The following is a 27,964-nucleotide window of genomic DNA, read 5'->3' on the forward strand; positions in this document are numbered from 1 at the left end:
TGATTTTCCTGCTCCTCGGATGTTCCTGACCTGCTGTGATCAACTGTGACCTGACTTGTGCCTTGTAAAGTTCTAGCCATATCTCCATTCCCTCTGGAAACCGCAACATTCCATCATCTTGGATGCTGGAGTTTTATCATTCATGGATGAGGACTCCCAAATCCCTTTATTCCATGGCTTTCTGCAGTCTTTCTCCATTTAAATTATATTCAGATCCTCGGTTTTTCCTGCCAAAGTGCATGATCTCACATTTCCCAACGTTATATTCCACCAGCCCAAGTTTTTGCCCACTCATTTGTTTTTTTTTAAAAAAAAGCTAATGGGTATTCTACACAGAGCAAGCTAGTTGCTTGATCTGGTTAGATTGGCTCAGTTTGTAAGGCTCTCACTCAAGCTGAAAAAATTACAGGTCAAGATTCCATTCCAGGCTGGCACATCTGAGCAGCGATAAGGATGTGCAACATTGTCAGTGGTGCTGTATTGTTAGATGGTTAGCAAAAGCTATTTAGCTTCAAGTGTTCATGTAGCTGTATTCCAAGAGTAACAGTAACTTCCCCTGGTGCCCAAGCCAATAGTTGAAAATGTGTTGCTGGTTAAAGCACAGCAGGTTAGGCAGCATCCAAGGAATAGGAAATTCGACGTTTCGGGCATAAGCCCTTCATCAGGAATGAGGAGAGTGTGCCAAGCAGGCTAAGATAAAAGGTAGGGAGGAGGGACTTGGGGGAGGGGCGATGGAGATGTGATAGGTGGAAGGAGGTCAAGGTGAGGATGATAGGCCAGAGTGGGGTGGGGGCGGAGAGGTCAGGAAAAAGATTGCAGGTTAGGAGGGCGGTGCTGAGTTGAGGGAACCGACTGAGACAAGGTGGGGGGAGGGGAAATGAGGAAACTGGAGAAATCTGAGTTCATCCCTTGTGGTTGGAGGGTTCCCAGACGGAAGATGAGGCGCTCCTCCTCCAGCCGTCGTGTTGTTATGTTCTGCCGGTGGAGGAGTCCAAGGACCTGCATGTCCTCGGTGCCCTAGCCAATACTCAACCCTGCCTAACACCAGTGAAAGCAATTAAGTCATCATTCATCTTGCATGCTGGTTGTGGGATCTTGCTGGACATGTTCCTTTGCTGAACCCACGGCAGTTTTACGACGATGGATTGCTCGTGATTTGCGCGGGGAACAGAGAATGTTATGGACATGAGCATTCTTCCTGAGTACAGTCCTTGCTCACAGAAATTGCCGCCTGATATCCGTGGACAAGACAACGGGTGATAGAGAGAACAAAAGAAGTCTGTTTCTCAAGAGGTTAATGCAGCTGTGCAGAAGTCTGCTTTTAAATGTGACTCAGGGGCTTTAGAAATTAATCAGCATTAGTGTTGCATTCCTACTGAAAGTTTGCAATGCTGAAGAATTTGTTAGTTAGGAGATCAGATTCCAGGTACTTTTGATAGCTCCTAGTCAGTGACACAGCAGACACCTGTGTGGTCTTTTGTTTGACCTCTAAGCAATATTTTGAAAAGAGCTTGACGTTTCCTTGTATAAGCAAATTTGGAGTTGGGTGTGATATGCAAAGAAAGGCTTGAGGACGTCAGCCTACAGTTAAGCTATGACCCTGTCAAATCAACACAACTTTCACAATATGTGTTGAGTTTGTGGTGATGGTTTACACCCAGTGGATTGTGAGGCTAATGGAACCTTCCTTTCCACCTGAATTGTTGCATTAAACAAACAGCCGTCTCATTGTGTGGAAGAAGAAAATGCCTCAAGGTCCGATCTGTTCAGCTCGGGTATAATCAGAGATTTTTTTTAATGTTAAAATGTGACAAGCATCTATGGACCTTGCTGCAGACAAATTTTCAAACGATCTTGAATCATTTTTGTGTTACTGCTGGTAATCTTTCAGGCCCTGATCATGCAGCGGCAATTCTGTGCCCCACCAAAGACAGCAACTTGCATTTATGTAGCATACGTTTTCCACAATAAAACGCTCCAAGGTGCTGAAAAGGAGCCAAAATTGAGGGTAGCAATCAGGAAGACGTTGGAGGCTTCAAGGGAGTGAGTAAGGGCAGTATAACTAGAATGGAACACAGAACTGTACAGCACAGGAACGGAATAGCCCTTCAGCCCACAATGTTGTATTGAATATGATGCCCAAGTTAAACTAATCCCTTCTGCCTGCCCTTGGTCATTATCCGGGATACTCATTCCTGATGAAGGGCTTATGCCTGAAACATCGATCCTCCTGCTTCTCGGACGCTGTGCTTTTCCAGCACCACACTCTCAACTCTGATCACCAGCATCTGCAATCCTCACTTTCTGCCCCTTGGTCGTTATCCCTCCATTCCTTGCTTATTCATCTGTTTATCCAGAAGTCCCTTAAACACCCATATGGTATCTGCTTCCATCACCACCCCTGTTTCAGACATGCACCACCCTCTGTTAAAAAAAACCTGCTCCTCGCACCTCCTTTGAACTTCCCCCCCCGCCGCACCTTAAATGCATGCCCCTAAGTTTGAGACAGTAGTATGTGGAGTAACAGTCTCTAGGCTGAGAGATCTTTATAAAAATCGCCTTTTCTCATTACATCCTTCCTCTATTCCAATGCTATGATTTACTGACATGAAGAGAGCTGTAGAAGGAAAAGACTGAAGGAAAACACCTTGAATTGCACTCCACATCCTGGCCGTGAGATTCTGAAGGACTCTGATTGTATATTTTCTGTTCAGAATTTCTGTGGCATTGTGTACATGGATTTTGTACGAATAGTTGATTCTGAATCAACCAGAGTGTATTTATATAATAAAATAATAATACTGCAAATGATGGACATTGGAAGTAAAGACTGCAAGTGCAGGAGAAACTCCTACTCAATAACGTAAAACCCATGATTTTTATACCTCTCCAGTTTTAAGAAAGAGTCATTGGACTCAACGTTAACTCAATTTCTCTTGTCACCAGACCTGCTGAGTTTCTCCAGCATTTTCTGTTTGTTTGAATTCATATTGTGGCTGTTATAACTCATTCACACAGTCCGGCTGCAGACTGTGACCATTCTAGTCAGCTATTTAATCAGCAGAATCCACAGTTCTTGTGATTTAGAAACATTATAAAGTTAACAGCCAGCAGATTGCTTTGATTTCCCAGTTGTCCTACAACATTTGCTCTATTCTGTGCTTTTAATTATTTTCTTGTGATAGCCTGCATTTTACAGTCATGCTTGTCAGAGATCTGGTTTTACTTTGTCGCAGTTAAAATGTTACAGCAAGTGGACATGCCATGTGTGAGGTGATAAACCAGTCTGCCAACATCTCGCATGAACATATGAGCAAGGCAATCTCAGCTGCTCCTTGGCCATTCAGTAAAAATGTGGCTGATTTTAATTACTCCCCATTTCTGCCTAATCCGTCCTAAAGTAGACAAGTGCCCCTGAGCTGATAATTCACTGCTTTACCTTTTGTCCTGGCATTACTTCCAATAGCAGTATGTCTTTGGTTTGGTACAACACCAGATAGTTTTGGTTCATCTTTGAACAGGGTATAGGTGCAACTATCATTACGATTGGTTGCCATAACTTTTTTGGTTTATCCTCTCAGTGTGGACTCAACTCTGAGCCTGGTGGTGAAGCCCATTGTGGGCTGGGATAGAAACACTGTTATTGTGAACTGTTAACTTACTAATTTATTTCTCAATTTTTCTAATGTTTTTTTCCCCCTAAGAATTTCATTATAGAAGCCCTACAGTGTAGAAACAGGCCCTTTGGCCCAACACATCCACACCGACCTTCCAGAGAGTAACCCACCCAGACCCATTCCTCCACCCTTACCCTGACTATTGCACCTAACCTACTCATCCCTGAGCACGATGGGAATTTAGCATGGCCAATTCACCTAACGTACACATCCCTAAACACTATGGGCAATTTAGCATGGCCAATTCACCTAACCTACACATCCCTGAACACTATGGGCAATTTAGCATGGCCAATTCACCTAACCTACACATCCATGAACACTATGGGCAATTTAGCACGGCCAATTCACCTAACCTACACATCCCTGAACACTAATAGCAATTTAGCATGGCCAATTCACCTAACCTACACATCCATGAACACTATGGGCAATTTAGCACGGCCAATTCACCTAACCTACACACCCCTGAACACTAATAGCAATTTAGCATGGCCAATTCACCTAACGTACACATCCCTGAACACTATGGGCAATTTAGCATGGCCAATTCACCTAACCTACACATCCCTGAACACTATGGGCAATTTAGCATGGCCAATTCACCTAACCTACACATCCATGAACACTATGGGCAATTTAGCACGGCCAATTCACCTAACCTACACATCCCTGAACACTAATAGCAATTTAGCATGGCCAATTCACCTAACCTACACATCCATGAACACTATGGGCAATTTAGCACGGCCAATTCACCTAACCTACACACCCCTGAACACTAATAGCAATTTAGCATGGCCAATTCACCTAACGTACACATCCCTGAACACTATGGGCAATTTAGCATGGCCAATTCACCTAACCTACACATCCATGAACACTATGGGCAATTTAGCACGGCCAATTCACCTAACCTACACATCCCTGAACACTAATAGCAATTTAGCATGGCCAATTCACCTAACCTACACATCCCTGAACACTATGGGCAATTTGGCGTGGCCAATTCACCTAACCTACACATCTTTGGACTGTGGGAGGAAACACACACAGACATGGGGGGAATGTGCAAACTCCACACAGACAGTCGCCCAAGGCTGTGAATTGAACCCGGTCCCTGGTGCTATAAGGCAGCAGTGCTAACCACTGTGCCACCAGTTCTTTGGTTCTTAAGAAGCTGTACCTAGGTACGTTTGTGCCCAATATGGTGCCATAAGTTGCAACTTGTAAACTTTTCACTGTACTCATGTGAGTGCATGTGAAAATAAAGCTAATTTTAATTCATGACACAAAGCAATGCTGTAAACTGTGTTGCCTTGGTCCCACCCTCTGTTATTCTAAACTCATAATTTTCTAATTTATTTCTCAACATTTTATTTCTTTATTTTTCTAATGTTTTTCCCCTAAGTATTTCATCATAGAATCCCTACAGTGTGGGTACAGCCATTTGGCCCACCACGTCCACACTGACCCTTTGAAGAGTAACCCACCCAGGAAACCAAACTCTCCTCCACCACAGCAGGCATCTGAGGGCTTAGTGGTTGTCTTTTTTCCAGAGAGGGATTTTATTGAAAATTAGCTGCTGATTATGAGTCAGTGGTGTGCCACAAAGATCAGTGCTAGGTCCGCTGTTTTTCATCATTTATATAAAATGGTTTGAATGTGAACATAGGAGGTGTGATTAGTAAGTTTGCGGATGATACCAAAATTGGATGTGTAGTGGACAGTGAAGAAGGTTACCTTAGAGTACAATGGGATTTTGATCAGATGGGCTAATGGGCTGAGGAGTGGCAGATGGATTTTAATGTAGGTTAATGTGAGGTACTGCATTTTAGAAGGGCAAGTCAGGGCAGGACTTATACACTTATTGGTGAGATCCTGAGGAGTGTTGCTGGAGAAAGAGACCTTGGAGTGCAGGTTCATAGTTGAAAGTAGAGTCGCAGGTAGATAGGGTAGTGTACACTTGCTTTGTTGGTCAGTGCTTCGGGTACAAGAGTTGAGAGCTCAAGTTGTGGCTGTACAGGACATTGGTTCAGCCACTTCTGGAATACTGCATGCAATTCTGGTCTCCCTGCTCTAGGAAGGATTTTGCAAAACCTGAAAGTGTTCAGAAAAGATTTACAAGGGTGTTGCCAAGGTTGGAGGGCTTGAGCTGTAGGGACAGGCTGAATGGGATGGGACGATTTTCCCTGGAGTGTCGGAGGCTGAGGGGTGACCTTATAGAGGTTTATAAAATCATGAGAGGCATGGATAGGGTAAATATAAAAGGTTTTTTTTCTTCAGGTAGGGGAGTCCAGAACTAGAGGGCATAGGCTTGGGGTTAGAGGGGAAAGATATAAAATGGACCTGAGGAGCAATCTTTTCACACAGAGCGTGTTGTGTGTATGGAATGAGCTGCCAGAGGAAGTGGTGGAGGCTGGTAAAATTACATCATTTAAAAGGCATCTCGATGGGTATATGAATAGGAAAGGTTTAGAGGGAGATTGGCCAAATACTCACAAATGAGACTAGATTAATTTCGGATACTTGGTCAGTATGGATGAGTTGGACTGAGGGTCTGTTTCCGTGCTGGACATCTCTATGATTCTGAGTCCTGACCTCTCCTAGATTAGAAAGTAGCCAAAAATAAATGACCAAAAGCACTGTTTTTTGTTTTGTTGCTTCTGTTTGAAAAGTGTTGTGCAGGTTTTTAATGAAGGGAGATGGAGTTAGTCTACTGAAGCTCAAAGTTCCTTGGAAATACTTCAAGGCATATGATCCTTTGAGATGGTGACATGCCCAATGACTGCATGCTTTCTGGAATTGATTGAGAAACACACTTTTTCTCTGCAAAGCCATATCAAAAACATAGGTGAGGAGTGAAACCACTTGCTGAGGCTGTTGGCAGATATATTGCTCCACTTCTCCCCTTCCCACCAAAGATTTTCCACTTTCAAACAATCCCACAATAGTTCCTTTGGTGGTGTCGCTGCTACAATCTCCTGTGGTCCAATTAAACGTTTCCTTCTGCTTTACCTTCAAATGTTTTCCCTGAAATCGTGACAAGTTCTGTTGACACTCTTGTACCAGACTGGGTTTTGTGTCTCTAAGCTGGAGTGTTGCCCTCTGGAGACACATGTTGCAGCCCACCCAGTTTTTGTTTCATCTGCTGCTGACCTGCACGTAGATGAAGTGTGTCTTTGGGATTTTTCGGCCAGGATTCCGGATATTTCCTCTGTTTGTTTTTCCTTCTCGCTTAAAACAGAGGTCAAGGGGCCCATTTCCTGATAAATGGTGAACCGTATTAATTAGTCTACTCTGAATGATTCAAAGTGTTAAACTTCACAAGACGGTGAGTAACGTATAGCAACAGAGCAAACGTTTTTCAGTTGTTCCCTTCTTTTTGTTTCTTGTGAGAAATCTTTCAGATTCAAGCTTCATATGTCTCCAAACAGACATGACGAAATGACAATGTTAGGTATAGTTCTTAGACAATAGACAATAGATGCAGGAGTAGGCCATTCAGCCCTTTGAGCCTGCACCACCATTCAATATGATCAAGGCTGATCATTCCTAATCAGTATCCGCTTCCTGCCTTAACTCCATAACCCTTGATTCCACTATCTTTGAGAGCTCTATCCAACTCTTGTGGCTAAAGGAATCAAAGGGTATAGGGGACAGTTGGAACAGGGACTGATCAAGCTATCATCATATTGAATGGCAGAGAAAGCCTAAAGGGCTGGATGGCTCCTGTTTTCCATGTTTCTCTGTGTTTCAAACTCTCCTTCACACCTGTCCTGACACCCCAGTTAACACACCCATCAATGCATCGAGCCTGGGACACAGAAACAGACCCCTTTGGCCCAACCGTTCCCATGAACCTCCTTTATTTCATCTTTGCAATGTGACCTTCTGTTCCCAGCTCTCTCTATGTTTATCTAGGTTCCCCATTTGCTGACAGTGCCATTCTGCGTTTGTTCGAGACTGGCCGCCACTCTGCAGGAATGAACTGTCAATCTGCAGGATATTGCTGGGTAAAATTGATGGACCTTTGAAAATAGTGGCTTTACTCACACAGGCTCATCGTCAAAATGGAGAAAAAAGAGCTGTTTGACATCTTGCTGTGGTTACGTGAGAAGCCATGAGCTGTAGTAAAGTGCCCAGTGAATACTATCTCATCAACTCCATGACCATTGTCTCATAATGTGGAAACTGGAATATGAACAAATCACCATATGAACAAAGGGTTAGAGTAGGCTGTTCAGTCCCCTGGACCTGTTAAATCATAGAAAACAACAGCACATTGTGAGGTTACTCTCAGTCGCTTTCTGTCATGAAAATGTTAGATATGGTTCTTGTGGCTAATGACGGGTGTCTCTTAGTCCTCTATCTCTCAGGGAGATATCTGTACGCTGACTGGTGTCTCCCAGTCCCCTGCCTCTTGGAGATATCTATACACTGACTGGTGTCTCTTAGTCCCTCTCTTTCTCAGGGAGATACCTGTACAATGATTAGTGTCTCTCAGCTCTTTCTCTCCGTCAGGGAGATATCTGTATGCTGACTGGTGTCCCTCAGTCCCCCTTTCTCAGTGAAATATCTAAATTAAACTCTATCTGCCACTACTCATCCATTGGCCCATCTGATCAAGTTCCCATTGTAATTTGAGTTAATCATCTTCACTGTCACCTACAAACTTACTAACCATTTCTCCTATATTCACATCCAAATCATTTATATAAATGATGAAAAGCAGTGGACCCAACACAGATTCTTGCGGCACACCGTTGGTCACAGGCCTCCTGTCTGAAAAGCAATCATCCACCATCACCCTCTGTCTCCTACCTTCAAGCTAATTTTGTACCTAGTTAGCTAGCTCCCCCGGATCCTATGTAATCTAACCTTACTAACCAGTCTACTATACAGAACCTGTTCACACTATGATGTTGCACACTTTATATAGTGCAATTAAGCTCTCTATTCTATTTCACTAATTACAAGTCATTCTGCTATAACAGTTGTTTCTTAATGTGAATTCGCTATAATATGTTTGATGAATTGGGGACACTGTTTCTAACTTTTAAGCTATGTATTAGTTATAATGTGATTCCAGCCCCATTATTTCAAATCATGCTGCTATTGTGCAATTTTCTTATAACACGGGATTTGGTGAGAACAGAACTACCGTGTTATAGCAGAACTGACTGTACCATAATACAGATAACTACAAAAGCACTGAAGAGAAGTTAGCACTTAGAAATAAGCCATCTCAGCTGGTCTTTGCCAATGTTACTGCTCCATATGAGTTCCCTTTTATCCCTTCCCATCTCACTCTATCAGGATATCTTCCAGTTCCCATCCTTCCATACGCACTTATGGAGCTCCCCCTCAAATTCCTCTTCTTTTCATCTCAGTTGCTCTTTGGGATAGTGATACTGAGCTCTGTGTGGTTTGGTGATAGTGTGATCAGCAACCCTTGCTTCAATGCTGAGTTGAAGGGGCCTGAGGAATTTAATTATCAGTAGCAGAGGAATGACCACTGGTAAGCTTTCACATGAAGGAGCACTTCTCTAGGTATCTAAAGAAGCAGTTTGCTATATGATACTATAAGTTGGATGAACTAGTTAGCCGTCACAGTTTTTCAGAATTGGTACAGTGCAGAATGAGGCCATTTGGTCCATTGAGCCTGCACTGGCTCCCTGAACGAGCATTGTGATTTGGTGCAATTCTCCCAAAATCTGAATAAGGGTTTTATTCAAATAATCATCCAATGTTGTCTTACATGTCTTGATTGAACCTGCTTGCATTGCACATTCAGCTACGTATTCCAGACCCTAACCACTGGCCTGATGAATATTTTCTTTCTTAGGTCGCATTTGCTTCATTTGCAAATCACTTCAAATCTGTGCCTTAGGTTCTTGATAATTTGATGAGTGGGTGCAGTTTGTCCCTGTCTACTCATGATTTTGAAAACTTCTATAACATTTCCTCTTAGTCTTCTCCTTTCCATGGAAACTGATCTGAACCTCTCCAACTTAGCTTTGTAATTGAAATTTCTTAGTCCTTGAACCTTTCTTACAAACCTTTTCAGTGCTGCCTGTAAGGTGTTCACATCCTTCCCAAAGTGTGGTACTCAGTACTGTGCTCTGTACCCCATGGGTCCAACAAGTGTCTTATGTAAGCAAAACAGAAAAACTTAAGACACTCTGGCAGCATCTGTGCAGAAAAAGCAGAGTTAGCGTTTTGGGTCCAGTGACCCTTCTTCAGAATCATCTAATAAGTGACTTTTGTAAGTTCTGCGTTAACTCTTTGCTCTTATGCTCTATGCTTGCATTAGTAAAGTCGAGAACACAGTCAGTTTTACTGACTACTCTGTCCATCTCCAGTATCCGCCCCTCTCCATCTGACTTCTAACTTTACTGATTTATGTCCATGTACACATAAGGACTTAAGGCTATTGGGAGTAGATCATTTCTGTCCACATAGCAATTTTGTGCTATACTATCTGAATCTCCACCTGAAGGTTATCTGATATCGTCAGATTGCTCAGAGCTGAATGAACCTTCACCATTACCACTTTTAGAACCATTACCTTTGCCACACATTCCCCATTCTCACCACTTGCTGAGCAAATGCAGTTCTTGTGAATTCCCTATTGAATTTGGTACGAAATACCTCATATTTATGGTCCCAAATTTCGGATCATCCCACAACAGGAAGCAACCTCTCTATGACAATCTGATTGAACCACTTAACAATTTTAAAGCCATCTATAATATCAGCGACCAGTCTTCTCTTTTCTAAAGAAAAGGGTCCAGAACTGTACTGTTGTTTTAGATAACTACAGAGCTGTTATCCTGTGAACCTTCAATGTTATCTTCCATGGAAATATTTAAAATAGGATCACTTGAGCCTGCTCTGCCATTCACTATGATCGTTGCTGATCATTCAACTCGGTCTGCTGTTCCTGTTTTCTCTGCTTTTGTTGTAAGAATTATATCTAATTACTCCTTGAAAACATCCAATATTTAGACTTCAGCTGGTTTCTGTAGCAGAGAATTGCAAAGATTCATTCCCCACTGAGTGAAGACATTTCTTCTCTTCTCCTGAATGGCCTATCCCGTATCCTTATTCATTTTCAACTGTGATCTCCAGCATCTGCAGACCTCATTTTTTACCCGAAGATTTTAACCTACTGCGAATCCTCTTGCAAGGATGCCTTCCTTAAAGAAGCTCTCTTCCTCCCTCTACAAGGATTTCAGTGAGTCTCTCTCTCACTGCACCCCCCAAGTCCCCTCCCCCAAGTCCCTCCTCCCAACCTTTTATCTTAGCCTGCCTGGCACCCTCTCCTCATTCCTGATGAAGGGCTTATGCCCGAAATGTCGAATTTCCTATTCCTTGGATGCTGCCTGACCTGCTGTGCTTTAACCAGCAACACATTTTCAACTGTGATCTCCAGCATCTGCAGACCTCATTTTTTATCCTGTATCCTTAGACTGCGATCCCTGGTTCTGGACTCAGCGGTCATCACAGAATCCCTACAGTATGGAAACAAGCCATTTGGCCCAACAAACCTACACTGGCCCGCTGAAGCATAACCCACCCAGACCCATTCCCCTACCCTATTACTCTACATTTACCCCTTACTAATGCACCCAACCTACACATCCCTGAATGCCATGGGCAATTTAACATGACCCATCCACCCGACCTGCACATCTTTGGACGTCAGAAAAATCCTTCCAGCATTTACCCTGCCTCACCCTCAATCCGATACAACTGTATGTTATGTCTGTCAGAATTGGTATGGATTGGTAACAGGGTTTACAGAAATATTCAGGCATAGATGTCCGTGCTCAAACTCTAAGCAATAATCTTCCCAAATTCAACATCACTGACAGCAATGCAGTGTAAAGAAGATAGTTTCTAGACTGGGTGGGCAAACTACTTCACAGGTTACCACCTTCAAAGTGATGTCAAAAAATGTTAACCCTCTCCTCTTCAGCCCGTACCCTTATTCCATGTCTTGCTGATAGTGCAGAATTTTTTCATGATTTGAAAGTATTGAATAGATGCATCGTAGGCATCATTACTAGAGATCAGAAATTCCTGATGATGCGCATTTGCTTGAAACGTTGATTTTCTTGCTCCTCGGATGCTGCCTGACCTGCTGTGCATTTCCAGCACCACTCTAATCTAGACTCTGATTTCCAGCATCTGCAGTCCTCACTTTCACCTATCATTACTGGACAGCAGAATTACACCAGTGACCATACATTAGAGCATAGAACATTACAGCGCAGTACAGGCCCTTTGGCACTCAATGTTACATCGACAATGGAACCAACCTGAAGCCCATGTAACCTATACTATTCCATTCTTGTCCATGTGCCTGTACAATGACCATTTAAATGCCCTTAAAGTTGGCGAGTCTACTCCTGTTACGTTCAGTACGTTCCATGTCCCTGACTACTCTTAGTAAAGAAACTACCTCTGCCATCTGTCCTATATCTGTCACCCTTCAATTTAAAGCTATGTCCCTTAATGCTAGCCATCGCCATCTGAGGAAAAAGGCTGTCACTGTCCACCCTATCTAACCTCGATTATCTTATCCTATAAGTTACCTTTCAACCTTCTTCTCTCTAATGAAAACAGCCTCAAATCCAATTGCATTTGGATTCAGTTATTGAATTCAAATTCCAACCTCTTCCTTGGTGGGATTTGAACCAGGGTCCTGGGTGCATGACCTGGGTATCTGGATTACATCACAAAGCCATTGCCAAATTTAAGGTTATGCATCCATTCAGTGGAACTCAAAAAGGGAGTGATTAGAGTTCAAGTCCACAACTCTTCCCATTGACTTCATAGAGTTACAACCAGGCAAGTGTGATACAGTCTACACCCACCCATTTCCACCCAGTGGGTTCTACAGGAATGTTCCTGGATTGTGAAAAGGTCCTGTTCTGGAGTCTGTTCACCAGTCTGACAATGCAGGACAATGTAAAGCAGCCATGAGTAAGTACAGAAAATGTTTATACGTTGGGTCTTTACAATTGAAACTATGTATGGGATTGCATTCGTTAAGTACCAGTGAACATTCACGAAACTAGGGGCCTCATGAACTAAACCACCCCCACTCCCTAGATCATCAAAACCTCCACCGTCCAAATGAAGTTAAAGGATCAATCAGTGTGGATGCGTGACTGATGAAAGTGTCACTGATTAAAGGAGCAGGTGGAAAAATATACTCTGTATGGAAAACAGGTTTTACTCCTGACACTAATTTAATGCATTCTAAATACCACCCTCAAATTAATTGTTCATGTTCAATTACTTGCTAATTTAAAACTGTGGCATTATTGTTTGATAGTGTTATCTGGATCTATTGCATGCAGTTCTGGACAGATTTTACATGTCTATCTGGAGTTGGGCCTTGTATTTAATGCTGACAGATTTCTTCCTCATGATCTAACTTACTAATTGAAAAACCTAACAGTTTATCATTTTTTTAAAAAAGAAAACTCCAGATAAACGGCTTCTCAGTGCCATGTTTATCGTTGAATGTTTCCTGGAATTCGAGTCAATGTTATCTTGTAGACATTACTTGCTGTAGTTAATGGCCTTGATGCTTACATTGCAAGACTTGCGATGAGAGGTTGAACTTTTAAAATGGGGACAGGGCTTCTCTTTCGGGCTGGTTGTGTCTGGTGAAGCCAAGATTTCACTGAGCTCCAGCGTTAATGTAAAGTGAATTTCGACACAGCACCACTCCAGAGCCTTTGATGCATGTGACTTCTGCAAAATTCCACCGCAGCTCTCTTCCAATGTTTCATCAAATTTACAAAAATATAAGTCCTGTCAGCTCTGTGCTGATGCTACAATGACCAGGCACTAAATCTCTCCATTTGGCAAGAGGAACAAACTCAGTACTTTGTCTTGCTTATGCTGTGTATAAATATCTAAAAGTGCGGTTTTGCTTTGAGAACACAATGATTCTAGGAAAGGTTAGTTCAAGAAGTAGGTGTAATGAAAGCATTGTGCTTTTCCTGTTCAATTGCCATTTATGGTAACTTGGACAGGAACCAATTTTTGTAACAGATCATAAATTAAGCTGAAATAAAACATACCTTGTACCGTCTTTCATGTATGCCATATGTTCACTGTATTTCTTAGTGCTTTGGCCTCACACAGTATTTGTAAGCTTTTCTTTGTTTAAAATGTACAGTGACTGAAATATCCTCCCTCCTCACGGTCACACACTGTGCTCTACATAGTTTATGGTTCTGTTGCTGACACAGAAATTGTTACCAGCCTCTGTTTGTGGAGGTGGCAGTGTTTGCTTGCTGTTGTTTCTATATTATTTATTGGTGAGTATAAGTGCCCCAAAATGAAACAATCACTTCTTCATTCACTGAGTTTTGGATGATGAGTTCACAACTGAGTCTGAAGAGGGGATACTCCTCAGTAATGTGTAGCGTTGTCTCTTTTTTTAAAATTCATTCAAGAGATAGAGGCCAGCAAGTTTTTGCCTTGAGGGCAATTAAGAGTCAACTTTGCTGTGGACGTGGACTTACATGCAGCCAGATGAGGTAAGGACAACAGTTTCCATCCCTAGAGGATATTAGTGAACTAATAGCATTAGTTTTTATAATGGTAGTCGTCATTAGACTTTTAATTTCAGATTTATTTTATTGAATTTAAATCCCCATCTACCATGGCAGGATTTAAACTCAAGTCCCCAGTCCAGTACCTGAGTCTCTGAATTAATAGTCTAGTGATAAAATCACTAGGCCATGATCTCCCCACCCTGTACATTGTCGTGCTGGATGTTCACCATGTAGAAACTCTGTCTTGCGCTAAATCTGTTGAGCAAGAACCATTCACACCGCAGTGTTCCAAAGGCTGCCAATCAACACAATAGAGTTTGTCACAGGAACTAGTTATTGACTCCCAGTTCCTTATTGCAAAGGTTATCTGCTGGTTAAAGCTGGGCAGTAATTCAGCTATTTCAGGTCCAATGTATTCATTCATTCAGGGATGTGGCTAGCATTTATTACTGAGCATTAGTTGCCCTGGAGAATGCGACCCTCTTGAACCAGTACACTTCATTTGGTGTAGGTGGTGTACCCAGAAGGTGATGGGGATGATCATTTTACATCAGTAAGTCCATGGACATTGGGTTTGTTCGGTTTCATGATCTCATCTGTTTGCATCCTCTGGATCAATTGTAGCAAAGTTAGTAACAGTCCTGTCCTGAAGCTAGTAAATAGTGGATTCCAACTCCATTGCTGAGATTTGAGCAAAAGATTCTCGGCTGACACACCGAGTGATGCACTGTGGGGGTGCTGCCTTTTTGATGAGATGTTAAACAACGGTCCTGTCTCCTTTTGTGACTGGATGTGAAAGATCTCTATTTGGACAAGTAGAAGAGTTCTATCCAGTCCCCCAGCCAATATTTGTCCTTCAATCAACATCACCAAACATAAGAGGTTATCTGGTAGTTATTATATTGCTGCTTGTGGGGTCGCCAAGTGTGTTACAACACCAACTAGTAATAAAAACAATTTCATTGATTTAAAGTAATTTGAAACACCCTGAAATCGTGAAAGACGCTATTCAAATGCAGGTATTTCCTTTTTCTTTATTGTTGCTGAAAAGAGACACATGATAGTGAAGCTTTTTCTCCTGTCCACATCAGGGAAAACTCAAGAATGCTAAATTTCAAGAGATGATAATAATTTATATCACAGGAGAAAAGAAATGCTGATTGGTTGGCAAGGCAGCTTTGATTGGCCAAGATTCTCCAAGTTCCTCAAAGATTCACAAGATTAGAGTATTTGTTTACAGAGAATTGGTCCCTCTGTATGAAAACACTTGCTTTCACCAAGTGCAAATGAGCCAGATTGTGATCTTGACCAGTCATCTTCAGCTGCTTGGCAGTGTCGCATTAGCACACTTAGGGGTATTCAGAAAGTGTTGTCCAGTTACTGAATTACATACAGCAGGAGGTGTTTTGTTCTGGGTTTTGTAAGTGCAGGCTGGTTGGATGTGGTGTGTGCTCTACAGTGGAAGAACACATTGTTTGATTCGATCAGCCAATCTTTGTTTCCTTTTTAAAACGATCATTGTCTAATTATTTTCCATATTTTAACTTGAAAGGATTTTCACACTCCATTCTCTGTGCTCCTCTTTACTTGATTTGTGTGAGCTTTTTCCTTTTGTTGTACTGTGAATGTCAGCTTTGCCTGATAGCTTCCAGTTTATTGATAAAGTCTGCACAGTAATATAGAAAAACATTACAAACTTGGCATCAGAGAAAGTCAGCATTAGGACAGTAGTTATGTGTTGCAAGAGGACAATGAAATAATTCACTTTTATTTGGAGGTGATGGGGCTGTGGGGGAAGATTTCAAAAGTAAACTTGTTAACAATTAATCAACAAAGTTTTTAAGCACTTTTGATTAGGACTTAAGGCTGTTGTTGTGCTGGCTATTGGTTTGTAATGGACTGCATTGTTGCAAGGTCATAATTTCTTTGCTGTTAAAAGTTTTGGGGGTCAAGTTTCTATGGGATCATCCCAATTTCCTGCCACCACATCAGCAGAAAGCCCAGTGAAACAATTGATTCTTTCTCCCCTACTGCATAATAGCTCCTCTGTGTTTTACTATGTAATGAACAGTGTGCTTAAGATCTGTTTATTATAAAGCAGTGTACTCACTGGTTTACACTCCTCATTAATAAGCTGGGGGTGTGTATGTTTATGTGGGTGTATGTGTATTTTTGTAGGTGTCTATGGGTGTGGATGTGTGTGTCTTTGGGTGTTTGTGTCTGTGGGGGTGTACGTGGGTGTTTGTATCTGTGCGGGTGTACATGGGTGTGCCTGTGGGTGTGTGTATGTTTGTGGGTGTCTATGTGGCGGGTGTATGTGTGTCTGTGGGTATGTGGGGGTGCGTATGTGTGTGTGTCTGTGGATGTGTATCTGTGGGTGTGTAGGTGTGTGTTTGCTACTGGGTGGGTGTGTCTGTGGTGTGTATATGTATATGTATGTGGGTGAGTGTGTATGTGTATGTATGTGGGTAGGTGTGTATGTGGTAGGGTGTGTGTCCTTTGGGTGTGCGAATTAGATGTGTGTGTGTGTGGGTGGGTGTGTATGGTGGATGTGCATGCTTGCTTCATAGTGGGTGTGTCTGTGAGTGGGTGTGTATGTATATGGCGGGTATGTGTCTGTGGTTATGGGGATGTGGGGGTGGGGTGTGTATGTGGATGTGCGTGTCTGTGGGTATGTATGTGGAGAGGTATGTGTGTTTGTGGGTGTGGATATGGGGTGTGGGTTGGTGTGTGTGTGGGTACGTGGGTGTGTATGTGGAGTGGTATGTATGTCTGTGGGTATGGATGTGCGTGGTTATGGCTGGATGGGTCTGTCTGTGAGTGTGTGTGTATGTGGGCAGGTATGTGTCTGTGGGTTTGGGGATGTGGGTGTGTGTGTATATGGATGTGTGTGTCTGTGGGTATGGGGATGTGGGTACGGGGTGTGGGTGTGTTTATGTGTATGCGGGTGTGTGTGTCTGTGGGTATGGGGTGTGGGTGTGTGTGTCTGTGGGTGTGTATGTGGAGGGGTATGGGGGTGTGGATATGGGGTGTGGATATGGGGTGTGGGTATGAGGTGTGGGTATGGGAGTGTGGGTATGGGGGTGTGGGAGTGGGGGTGTGGGTATGGAGTGTGGATATGGGAGTGTGGGAATGGGGGTGTGGGAGTGGGGGTGTGGGTGTGGGGGTGTGGGAATGGGGGTGTGGGAGTGGGGGTGTGGGTGTGGGGGTGTGGGAATGGGGGTGTGGGAATGGGGGTGTGGGTGTGGGGGTGTGGGAGTGGGGGTGTGGGAATGGGGGTGTGGGGGTGTAGGTATGGGAGTGTGGGAATGGGGGTGTGGGAGTGGGGGTGTGGATATGGGAGTGTGGGAATGGGGGTGTGGGAGTGGGGGTGTGGGAATGGGGGTGTGGGTGTGGGGGTGTAGGTATGGGAGTGTGGGAATGGGGGTGTGGGCGTGGGGGTGTGGGAATGGGGGTGTGGGAATGGGGGTGTGGGTGTGGGGGTGTAGGTATGGGAGTGTGGGAATGGGGGTGTGGGCGTGGGGGTGTGGGAATGGGGGTGTGGGAATGGGAATGTGGGAGTGGGGGTGTGTATATGGGAGTGTGGGTGTGGGAGTGTGGGAATGGGGGTGTGGGTGTGGGGGTGTGGGAATGGGGGTGTGGGAGTGGGGGTGTGTATATGGGAGTGTGGGTGTGGGAGTGTGGGCGTGGGGGTGTGGGTGTGGGGGTGTGGGAATGGGGGTGTGGGAGTGGGGGTGTGGGAATGGGAATGTGGGAGTGGGGGTGTGGGCGTGGGGGTGTGGATATGGGAGTGTGGGAATGGGGGTGTGGGTGTGGGAGTGTGGATATGGGAGTGTGGGAATGGGGGTGTGGGTGTGGGAGTGTGGATATGGGAGTGTGGGAATGGGGGTGTGGGGGTGTAGGTATGGGAGTGTGGGAATGGGGGTGTGGGTGTGGGGGTGTGGGAATGGGAGTGTGGGAATGGGGGTGTGGGTGTGGGGGTGTGGGAATGGGAATGTGGGAGTGGGGGTGTGGGCGTGGGGGTGTGGGAATGGGAATGTGGGAGTGGGGGTGTGTATATGGGAGTGTGGGAATGGGGGTGTGGGTGTGGGGGTGTGGGAATGGGAATGTGGGAGTGGGGGTGTGTATATGGGAGTGTGGGAATGGGGGTGTGGGTGTGGGAGTGTGGGAATGGGAATGTGGGAGTGGGGGTGTGTATATGGGAGTGTGGGAATGGGGGTGTGGGTGTGGGAGTGTGGGTGTGGGAGTGTGGGTATGGGGGTGTGGGTATGTGGGTGTGGGTATGGGGTGTGGGTATAGAGTGTGGGTGTGGGGGTGTGGGTGTGGGGGTGTGGATATGGGAGTGTGGGTATGGGGATGTGGGTATGGGAGTGTGTATGTGAAGTGATATTTGTGTCTCTGGGTGTGGGTGTGTGGGTGTGTCTGTGGGTGTGTGTCTGTGGGTGTGTATGTGAGTGTGTGCATGTGGGTGTGTGTGTTGGTGTGAGTCTGTGTGTGTATGTGGAGTGAGATGTGTGTCTCTGGGTATGAGGGTGTGGGGGTGTTTGTGTATGTGGGTGTGTCTGTGGGTGTGTGTCTGTGGGTGTGTATGTGTGTGTGTGTTGGTGTGTGTCTGTGGGTGTGTATGTGGAGGAGTCAGAATTGCTAGCATTCCATATCTCACCAATGGTTCTCACTTCCCATTTGGCTTGCTATCTCTTGCCATGTGACAGTAACTATACACAACACGAACAATGTAGTGAGGCACTGTAACAATACTGAGTATTGCTCACCCCTGCCCAGCGATCTCTGCCTCAGGACTCTGGGTGTGGGATGGAAAGTAATTTGTCCATCCCTGCTGTGTTGACTTAGAGCCATTTCTGTCTGAGTGTAAATGAAGCAATGTGATAAAATAGCTCTCTGGATACAAATCCACAAACCACATTGTCTGGATTGTTACTGGTGGAGCTTTCTTTCTCCAAGTAAAGTATTTATGTTTATATTTTACAATGCTTTCTCTACAAAAGCTGCTCTGATCCAGAGGAACGGTTGGTTCTTCTGTCCCTTTTATAGGCTAACTGCCTTTTTATTCCTATTTTCCCTTAATGACCGAGGTATGTTCCAGACCAGACATGGTGAAATAAATTAACCCAGGCATAAACCACACTAGCTTGTATGCTGTTCATGATGTTGTAAAAAAAAACAAGGGACAAATTGCTTAGTTCTTCCCACTCAAAGCACATAGTAAATTTGCAAAGTTCTTAAATGTGGTCCGAACTGTGGCATCACTAGGGGAATTGAAAAGGAATCCTCAGTCCATCTGATCTCAATCTGCATTTTGATTGACTAGCTGGTCTTTTCCTGTCCATTATAACTTGATGAGGAGCTGCAATCCAGAAAGGTTCATTCTCATGTTTGTGTCTGAATTCAGCTCCTTATATCCCAGAGACTAGTAAACCAGTTGTATCACATGTTCAGCAAAGCATTTTATTTCATGTTGTGCGTAATGGAAAGATTTTGACCTCATTTTTCCACCTCTGGTTTTGCGATACCATTTAGAATTCCCTGATTCCATCCTGGTAATGTCGGAATTTACTGCCCCCATGTAGCAATAACCTCACAACCTTTACACTAGCAGGATTTCCAATGCTAATTCTGCAGAAAGAATCCTTGCTAGACAGCTCAGACCCTGCTGGTTAGACTTTCGCCTCTCAGCTTAGGTCCCCACTCCAGGACTGGATAACTCAGACTGACATTTCAGTGTGGTTCCGAGGGAGTGCTACACCGTTGGGGGTGACATCTTTCAGGTGAGATTCTAAACCTGTCTGCAGCCTACAACCAAGTCATTACTGTCTGTGTTGGATAGAGGACACACAAGACATAACATTTGGAGGAGCACAGAGATGTCAGAGGGTTGTAGGGCCAAGGGAGGTTTGTGAGGGTGTACACAGACAAGGAAAAGAATGCAAAGACAAGGAGAAGAATTTTAAAACAAATGCACATACACTAAAGATCTGAAATGAAAACAAAGAAACACAGCAGGAATGGCATCTGTGGAGAGAGAAAAATTGTTAACATTTCAAGTCCAATATGACGCTTCCACAAGGTAGAGTCTTAAAATCAAGTTATTGCTAAGATCAGAAGTCACACGACACCAGGTTACAGTCCAAAAGGTTCATTGGAAATCACAAGCTTCTGTAAGGCTGCCCCTTCATAGGGACAGTGTCATGTAACTTCTGACCTTGTCCACCCCAGTCCAACACCAGCACCTCCACATCAAGATATTGCTAGATTAGGAGTCTGTGTAAGCCAGTGAGAGTCAATGGGTGAACACAATGTCATCTGAGTTGGGCTAAAGATAGCAGAATTCTGAAATACTGTGGTTAAAAGAACGTGATTGAAACTCAGAGTCACTAAAAAGTTGTTGCTCTCATAGTTGATGTTGTGGTTTGAAACACTGAATGATCGTAGTCCTGTGAGTCAGCGTTCACAAGCCCCTATTCTTTATTTAGCATTGTCTCCCTTTTTTTTATCCTTCTTTTCCATCCTCAGTTCCCCAAATTCTCTCTTTGCACCTAATTTAGCAATTTGTCACAGACATGCCTGAGCGGAATAAATTTCTTGGCTGTCTGAAATCAAAGAGGTTCGGACAAAGAGTACTCAAAAAGCAGCTGAATCTTATTAAACTGCGATGAGGGGGTAGTGTTCAGCAAAGAGCTGTGCTGACGGCATTTTTTTCTCTGCTGAATAACAGCTCACAGGTGCAGGATTAATGCAGCAAGCAGTCCTATGTTTTGTCAACAGTTTGAAGAAACTTTGTGATCGTTCACAGGACTGCCATCTGAGAACAGGATGACAACACAGATGGGAGCTGAACAAATGGCAAATTAGAGTAACACATGTGAGCTTAAGTTGCTAAACAATCCCAAGTGGATGTCTTTTTTTATTCCAAGGGGCCACTTTCATGATGCTATCGAGATGGTAAATGTAGTGGTGGGATTCATAATCTTCACCTTGACCAGATTTAAAAAGTCAGTATTGTTGACGTCTTTTCAGATGAACTCGGATCTGTTTAACAAACAAGAACAAATTGTTCCGTGTCTGATGGCTGCTTCCTTTGGTAACATTGGGGTTTTCTTCTTATCAAGAAGTGCAAGGGACAACAAAATAATTCTGGTTTTCCCTTCCAGCTGACTTGGGCATCAAGTTGTCACCATTAGAGAGAGATGGCTGGTGGTGGTTTAACCTGATGGTCGGCAAAGCTCAGGAGAGGAGAAAGGTTGTAAAGGACAGTCTGTCATGGTAACCTCAACCCATGCAGGAATTGAACCCACGCTATTGACATCACTCTGCATTGTGCAATAGCCATCAAGATTCAAGAGTCACCAGATTTAAAACATTAGTCCAGACCTGTTGAGATTCTCCAACAATTTCTGTTTTTGCTTCAGATTTCCAGTATCCGCACTTCTGAGGGAGGGTCACTCAACCTGAAATGTTAATTCTGATTTCTCTCCATAAATGCTGCCAGATCTGCTGAGCTTTTCCAGCAATTTCGTTTTTTTTTGTTTCTGCAGTTCTTTATGTTATATATTATTAAATTGGTATCATCACCTTGACAAGACCGCTGGACACTTCCACCCCTGTATCTGATTGCAGGCACTACAGCAAGTGTATTGGATTACTGTCCTCTCTTAATCTGCTGCCAGACTTCAAAAACATCTCAAACAAATATCCATCAGATATATCTGCCTGAATCTCTCCACTATTTCTTGCTCCCTTTTACCAGAACACAACATGCTCATTTGTCTTAATATCTTGGGTTTTGGTGGAGGTTTCTGTGGTATTTCACAAACCGAAGGAACGTACACACTGATCAGCTGAGATCATTTATACTCTATTCATCATGACTCTGAAAATTCTTGTAACTGCATGAGGGGATAAAGATACAAGATGGTTCATTGTGATGAAGGGAAAGGAAGGTCAAATAAATAATTTATATGAAAAACACAAAAGTACGTGACTAACTAAAGTGAAAGAAATTTTTTTCTTTCATTTAAAAGCAATAGTGAAACTTTGGATAAGTAGGAAAACCAAGAACTGAGCAAAACAAAAGTTCATTGCGATTCAGTTAGGAACTTATGATGTTAGCATAACCACGGTGATTGTACGTGGGCAGTTTCCGAAACTTGATCAAACTGTAATTGAGTTGTAATGTGATGTACTGTCCAGGCTGTCAGTTCTAGTTTATAGTGTAACTTACTGCTTTTTAAAAAAAATATATTTGCATTATATAAGAAATAACTATGATTTGTTTCATTAAAAATAATGAGGTCAATCATTCCCAAAGTGATATGTTGTTATACACACAAAAAATCCTTTAACATAGCGTGAAGTAAATGATATTTGTATTAATGTGCTATGATTGAGGAGGTGTGCAATGATGAACTGGTACGGTTCCAACCAAGATGATCATCTCTGTAGCCCTCTCTTTTGTATGTATCAATGTCACAATCCTGAAGGCTGTAGATAGGTTTACTGATCTCAGAACCACTATTACCAGAAAGGACAGCAATTTGGCCAATAGAATTGTGAGTGTAAGTTCAGCATCTGCCCTTTATTCAAGATATTGTGGAGGAAACAAGGTATCAGACTTACAAGAAAACTTGCTGTGTGTAAAATACTTGCTCTTCTATATGCCTGTGAAGTATGGATTACCTAGTCCAAACATATTAAGCTGATGGACAGGTACCACATGAGATGCATTCAGAACATCATAGGTATCAAATGGGATTAGAGAGAGCCCAGCACTCAGGTGTTCTCAACAGCAGAGATGTATGGAATTGAAGATCCCAGCTGAGAGAGAGTGAAACAGACAGAGAATGCTGGCAGAACACTGCAGTATTGGCAGCATCTGTGGAGAGAGAAAAACAGAGTTAACGTTTCAAATCTGGTGTAACTCATCTTCAGAGCTAAGTTTTCGAACTCTATTTCTGAAGAAGCCACACTGGGGCAATTTTGACTATTGGTGATGGTGTTTCCTTCAAGCAAGCACACAGTACAGGGAGGCAAGGCCGCAATGCCAAGTTGGAAAGGCTGAGCAGTTTGTACCGAATCTCTCAATTCATCCTGGCTGCTGCTGACAAAGCTTGGTCTTCAGGCTCCATGACATTATTGGAATGAAAACAGATGGCAATACACATGCAAATGCCTTCACCCAGAGAGTGGGGAGCCTGTGAAATTCACTACCACAGAAAGGCCAACGCATTGTCTTCTCTCTCAAGTAGGTGGTAGATCTAGCTTGCGTTGCTAAAGGAATATGAGGGGAAGGCAGGATTAGGGTATTGAGCTCATTGATCGACCATGATCACGTTGAATGGCGGAGCAGGAGGGAGGGGTCCAGCCCTGCTGCTACCTTGTACGTTCTTGTGTTTCAGTGCAAGAAGCAGCCATCTTCCATAAGAAAGGGGAAGCAGCAGTAATTGGAGTGAGACCACTTCCAGTTTATACCTTCACAAAACAATCTCACTAGATTGTAAAGAATAAAGGACAAAGAAGGTGGATGAGTTTCAAACTAGAGAAGTTTCCAATGGTTGAAGTATCCAGAATAAAGGTGGGCCTGGTGGAATTGACACAATATCATGTGCAAATGGTCTCGAGCTGAAAGCAGAACTGGCGTCCTATGAGTATATGCCATTCGTTTTGGACTAATGGTTGAGGCAGTAACTATGTCAGCTTTCCTGGTTAGATGGGTAGACAGATGGCTAAGGAGTTGTTAGGCCTACAGGAACTGAGGTGACTAGGCATGGTTAGAACTATGAGTATTCATCAAGTGAGAGGTCCAAATGGCCCAATTCTGTGTTGGACCTTGATACTTCCACATATCAACTGCTTGTCCAAAGATACATGTTCAATGTAACAAATAGGAGAAAGTGAGGACTGCAGATGCTGGAGATCAAAGCTGAAAATGTGTTGCTGGAAAAGCAGGAACCTGAAGAAGGGCTTATGCCTGAAACGTCGATTCTCCTGTTCCTTGGATGCTGCCTGACCTGCTGTGCTTTTCCAGCAACACATTTTCAGCAATGTAGCAAATAGTTCTTTTCCCATTTCTGATCTCCATTTGGGCTTGTAACCTCCACAATTTAGAAGCTTGAGGCATGATCTGATCAAAAAGTTTCAAGGTATGAAGGAAATCTTTACAGTGTAGATGGACGGAAGCTATTTCTACTGGTTTGGGAGTCTGGGGTTCGGGGAGGGGACATGGTCTTAGAATTAGCGCCAGAACTTTTACAAATGAAGTTAATAAAAATTTAATCACACAAAGTGTGGTATTGGTTTGAAACTCACTTTTACAGCACCAATTGATGCTAGAATGTTACTTTTAATTCTAAGATTGATAGTTTTTTTTTAAACCACAGCTATTAAATGCTTTTGGACAAAGGCAAGTATGTGGAGCTCAGTCACAGATCAGCCACGGAGTTTATACATTCTCCCCATGTTTGCGTGGGTTTCTTCCGGGTTCTCCAATTTCTTCCCACAATCCAAAGATGTGTAGATTAGGGTGAACTGGCCATGTTAAATTACCCATAGTGTTCAGGGATGTATAGGCTGGGTGCATTAATCAGGGGTAAATATGGAACAATAGGGTTAGGGGAATGGGTCTGGGTGGGTTACTCTTTGGAGAGTCGATGTGGACCTGTTGGGTCAAAGGGCCTGTTTCCACACTGTAGGGATTCTAAGATTCTTAAACCGACCATAGTGCCCAGGGATGTGCAGGCTAGGTGGATTAGCCATAAGATAATGTGGGGATAGGGTAGGGAGGTGGGTCTGAATAAGGGGGGGAATTCTTCGGGGGATCAGTGTGTTGGGCCAAATGGCCTGCTTCCACACTGTTCTATGATGATTCTCTGATTCTATATGGATTAATGAATGGTGAAAGAGGCTAATCCACCTCCTCCTATATCTGTATCTCCCTTCTCTGATTCACCACTTTCTCCAACAACATCAATTTGGAATGAACTTGTTCAGAGTTAGCAATAAATTGAGTCGTCGTCTTCACTTCAGTAAAAGATGTTTTTACAGCCGAGGAATTCAGTTGAGGATTAATCTGTTGTTTTTCAAACCTGGTCCATGTAATGGATAACAAAACTGCACACACCGGAACGCATAACTCTTTCTTGCCTCAGAACAACAGGCACCTTCAAAGGATTTCCTATTCTTGCAAAGACCTGAGGGAATTCCCAAAGGAACTAAAGGAATGTTCTGCTCCTCTCCACACATTGCCAGCAGATGGAATTCATATCCAGTAATGTCTGCCCACGGTCTACAATAATATTGGAACTAATTTAAAATGCTGAGCTCTTTTTAAGTTTTAGGTGAGCACTTCCTGTGGGTTTAGACCCAACCATTTGCATGTATTTTGCAATAGCTTTTGGCTCACTCATATCAGTTGATTGTTCTTTTGTTGCCATGACTTCAGAAAGGGAATTGGTTTCTCATCACCTTACAAGTTCCTTCCTTTATGTGTAAGACCTTCCGTAGAAATGGTGCCTCATGTAAATTTCTGGAATAAATTTCTCAATGACGTGGGCACCTGGGAATGACAACTTCGGAGTGACCACTTATCTGCTTATGTTCATGATTAGATGGATCGATCGAGTGGCTGTGCCTGTCAGTCTAGGTTGAGGCAGACTTTCAGAAAGAGGATCGACTCAACTCACCTCATAATCACAGTGACTACAACAGCAGGTCAGAGGCTAGGAAGGCTACGGCGACTAACTCACTCCCTGACTCCGAAAGCCTGTCCACCATCTACAAGGCACTAAATCAGAAGTGTGATGGAATATTCCTCACTTGCCTGGATGAGTGCAGCTCTAACAACACTCAAGAAGCTTGACAACATCCAAGACAAAGCAGCCCCCACTCGATTGGCACCACATCCACACCTTCCAATACCAATGCTCAGTAACAGCAATGTCTATTATCTACAAGATGCACTGCAGAAATTCACCAAAGATCCTCAGACATCACCTTCCAAATGCATGACCACTTCCATCTCGAAGGACAAGGGTAGTAGATACATGGGAAGACCACCATCTTCAAGTTCCTCTCCAAACCACTCACCATGCTGATTTGGAAATACAGCACTGCTCCTTCAGTGTTGCTGGGTCCAAATCCTGAAACACCCTCCATAATTACATTCTGAGTCAACCCACAGCAGGTGGACTGCAGTGGTTCAAGAAGACAGCTCACCCCCCACCTTCTCAAGGGCAACTAGGGACGGGCAATAAATGCAGGCCCAGCCAGCAACGCCCACATCCCACAAAATGAATAATTAAGAGGAAAGGATCAGTGGACTGAAAACGAGGAGTATGCCAGGCTCTGGGGAGAAAGCAGGGGAGGGGGGACAAACTGTTTAGCCATTTCAAAGAGCGAACACCACTGCAATGGGCCTAATGGCTGCCTTCTATGCTGTCATTCTATGAATCATACCAAAAGAACAGCAGTGGGAACTTACCATTTTTGTAACTGAGAACCATCTTTTTTCCCTTTCCTATACCTCCAGAAATGTAGCCTTTGGCAAAAAGCTGATTAAATATGGTCCTTTTAAATCTCAGCAGGAAGCAAGAGCAGGTATTAATATTTGATATGAGAGCATTACGTTGTGCTTCATATACAATGGATGCTGATGGCAGGTGGAGAACTGGCTAAGGAAAGGACATATAACAATGAATGAATAAACTTTATTCTTAGCTATTCACAATGCATGGAGGATTACCCATTAAACCAGCATTGGCACAATATCTGGGAATATTGGCTCATGCTTTCCTGTAACAGTCTGGCAAATGACACTTGCCATTAACTGGGTGTAAATGGTCTGGCAAATTCTGGCTTTGCAATATCAACATCTTGCTCTCATCCTCCTGATTTGAAATGGAGTGAGTAGTCAAAAGTGAGGACTGCAAATGCTGGAGATCAGAGTCTAGATTAGAGTGGTGCTGGAAAAGCACAGCAGGTCAGGCAGCATCCGAGGAGCAAAAAAATCTGAGGAGCAAAAAAAAGCCCTTCATCAGGAATGAGACTCAGAACTTTTGCCTGAAACCCCTATCCATTTTCCTGTTCCTTGGATGCTGCCTTACCTGCTGTCCATTTCCAGCACCACTCTAATCTTGACTTTGCAGTGAGTGGTGTCAAGTCAGCAGATGAGCATTGTAAATGTTAACGAAATGCACACAAAATGTAAAACAAATCATTTCAGTCTAAGTGTCCTATTAACAATGTGATTATAATTACATATGGTCAACTTCTCTGGCAATGAAAGCTAATTTCAAATATAGGGTTTCATTGTTGTTTCATTTCAGGTTTAATTGTTGTTGGGGATTTTAAAATGGATGATTTAAAACCTTTCAGTTCTGTCACTGCTCCCTTTTTTCTTTATCCATCTTCCTTACCCTCTTCATTTCCCTTTACTTTCACTCAGTCTGGTTTATACTGCTTTCTCAATCTTTGTACTGTTAACTCCACATCACTTGAACAGAGAGAATGCTGGAGAAACTCAGCAGTTGTGGTGATAGAAACAGACTTGAAGTTTTGTAGTTTGCACAATGTCTGGCCCTGTTTTAGCATTTTAGTTTTTCTTTTCCCCAGCTGTGCAGTGGTTGGCTCATACCCTCCACATAAACTTTAAAACTTTAAAGGTTCAGGGGATAACTTCACACAATGAAA

The 27,964-nt window shown here is 43.4% G+C and overlaps 1 protein-coding gene across 4 annotated transcripts in view; it reads left to right on the forward strand.

The window, feature by feature from the left end:
- bmpr1ba (bone morphogenetic protein receptor, type IBa) overlaps positions 1 to 27,964 on the forward strand; it is a 504,629-nt gene that overhangs the window by 403,340 nt on the left and 73,325 nt on the right. Inside the window, exon 1 of one of the 4 annotated variants that reach the window (XM_060851680.1) lies at positions 19,991 to 20,049. The exons of the other annotated variants lie outside the window; for them this stretch is intronic. The gene's annotated coding sequence lies outside the window, so the exon portion shown is untranslated. Of the gene's footprint in view, positions 1 to 19,990; positions 20,050 to 27,964 lie in introns of those variants that run through there. 4 annotated transcript variants of the gene reach the window in all.

Source organism: Hemiscyllium ocellatum, chromosome 36 (genome assembly GCF_020745735.1).
Source record: "Hemiscyllium ocellatum isolate sHemOce1 chromosome 36, sHemOce1.pat.X.cur, whole genome shotgun sequence".
In the NCBI taxonomy this organism is placed as follows: Eukaryota; Metazoa; Chordata; class Chondrichthyes; order Orectolobiformes; family Hemiscylliidae; genus Hemiscyllium; species Hemiscyllium ocellatum.